Source organism: Medicago truncatula, chromosome 3, assembly GCF_003473485.1.
Source record: "Medicago truncatula cultivar Jemalong A17 chromosome 3, MtrunA17r5.0-ANR, whole genome shotgun sequence".
NCBI lineage: Eukaryota > Viridiplantae > Streptophyta > Magnoliopsida > Fabales > Fabaceae > Medicago > Medicago truncatula.
Genome location: NC_053044.1, coordinates 12,169,337 through 12,171,612, shown reverse-complemented (window position 1 = coordinate 12,171,612; position 2,276 = coordinate 12,169,337). Strand labels below are relative to the sequence as shown.

At 40.7% G+C, this 2,276-nt stretch overlaps 1 non-coding gene across 1 annotated transcript; it reads right to left on the bottom strand.

Moving 5' to 3' along the window:
* Positions 1–1,051: 1,051 nt before the first annotated feature.
* Positions 1,052–1,158, bottom strand: LOC112420616 (small nucleolar RNA R71). The gene has a single exon (XR_003010789.1). It is a non-coding gene; the product is annotated as a small nucleolar RNA R71 (small nucleolar RNA).
* Positions 1,159–2,276: the final 1,118 nt, after the last annotated feature.

Here is a 2,276-nt window from a genome sequence, read left to right as displayed (position 1 = left end):
GAACAAGTGAATTCAGACAAGGATTGCAAAGTCAGCGAAATAGGCTTTGCAATCTTTGAGACATATAGTTTCGATCTTCAAGGGAACTAATAACAATCAAGTCAGCGAAATAGGCTTGGTTGTTAGAGGAACCAAAATCCAATAGTAATCAAGTCAGCGAAATAGGCTTGGTTGCTAGAGGAACTTAAGAGAAACTGTCTTGAGAAATTAGGTCTAACATAACATTATAAGCTTATGGTTTTGGTTTGGGAAGGACTTGTTATTTAGATGAAACCAACGATCCCAAGGCTCTTTTATTATATTGCTTTCAACCGTTTAAAAACCCCCAATTTATAACCTCTTCTCTCTCCTAATCATTTCTAAAGGTTAACTAAATTAAACTACTCCCTGTCGGAACGATACTCTTTATTACTACTTCGGTAAGACCGTGCACTTGCGGTTTTATCTCATCAAGTTTTTGGCGCCGCTGCCGGGGAGTAAACTAATTTAATTAACTCTTTCCTAGTGATTAGAACTCTCTTCTCTTTTCTCTTCCTCTTCTCTTCTATTTTTCTTTCTTTTTGTTTTTACCACTAACTTCTTGGGTTCTCGGTTTCTTATGCGAAGAAGTAAAAGTCTCGGAGAATTTATTCCTGAGATCAAAAGGTTTTTGCATAAGAAAAAGAGAGAGGCACAAAATAATACCGCTATGGCTGAACGCACTCTCAAAGAGTATGCTACTCCTTCAACGGAAGAGCCACAAGCTATTATCGTGTACCCAACGGTTGGGGGTAATAACTTCGAAATCAAGCCTGCACTACTCAATTTAGTGCAACAAAACCAGTTTTCTGGATCACCCACTGAGGATCCAAATCTCCATATTTCTTCCTTCCTTAGACTCAGTGGCACCATTAAAGAGAACCAAGAAGCCGTAAGACTTCATCTCTTTCCCTTTTCCTTAAGGGATAGAGCTAGCGCTTGGTTCCATTCCCTAGAAGTCGGTTCCATTACTTCATGGGACGATATGAGGCGAGCATTCCTCGCCCGATTCTTTCCCCCATCTAAAACAGCTAAGCTTAGAGACCAAATTACGCGTTTCAATCAAAAAGATGGGGAGTCTCTCTATGAGGCGTGGGAGGGTTTCAAGGAAATGCTTAGACTTTGTCCCCACCATGGCCTAGAGAAGTGGCTTATAGTCCACACATTTTTTAATGGCTTGACTTATACCACTAAAATGTCTGTTGATGCAGCTGCAGGTGGAGCACTAATGAACAAAAACTACACGGAGGCTTACGCTTTGATTGAGGACATGGCTCAAAATCACTATCAATGGACCAACGAAAGAGCCGTCACCACTCCTACTCCCTCTAAGAAAGAGGCAGGTATATACGAAGTCTCTGAATATAACCACCTTGCTGCTAAGGTTGAGGCATTAACACAAAAAATTGAAAAACTTAATGTTAATGCTGTCCCACCTTCTCCTGCATCCCCTACTTGTGAAGTCTGTGGTATAACTGGTCATACAGGTGTTGATTGTCAGTTAAGTAGTGCTGCCAATATTGAGCAACTAAATTACGCTCAATATAACCAAGGAATGAGGCCAAATCAAAATTTTTACAAAAATCCTCAAGGTTCCTATGGGCAAACAGCACCACCTGGCTATACAAACAACCAGAGAGTGGCTCAGAAATCTAGTTTGGAAATAATGTTGGAAAATTGCATGATGAATCAAAATAAACAACTTCAAGAGTTAAAAAACCAAACAGGATCTCTGAACGACTCTCTCTCCAAGCTCAATACCAAGGTTGACTCCATCGCCACACACACCAAAATGCTTGAGACCCAAATCTCCCAAGTGGCCCAGCAAGTGGCCACCTCTTCTCAAACACCGAGAGTCCTTCCCGGTCAACCTGAAACAAACCCCAAAGCCCATGTCAACGCTATTTTTCTAGGGGGTAGTAAGATAGAAGAGACTGTTACTAAAGCTAAAAATGTCAAGAAGGAGAGTGTCAGGTGTCTAGGTAAGAATGGTGTGATAAAAAGTGAGAAACCGCTTGATAAAAACAAAGCCCCAACACCTCTAAGGCCTACTAAGCTCAACTCGAAGGCTCAATTCACTAAACTCTTTAACATAATTCGAATGATTTGCGTTAAAATCCCCTATGCTGAAGCCTTGTCTCGTATGCCTCTATACGCCAAGCTTTTAAAGAAAATTTTTTCAAAGAAAAAGGCTATAGATGAAAATGAAACAGTAGCTTTGACAAGGGACACTAGTACAATCATCAAGAAGCCACCTA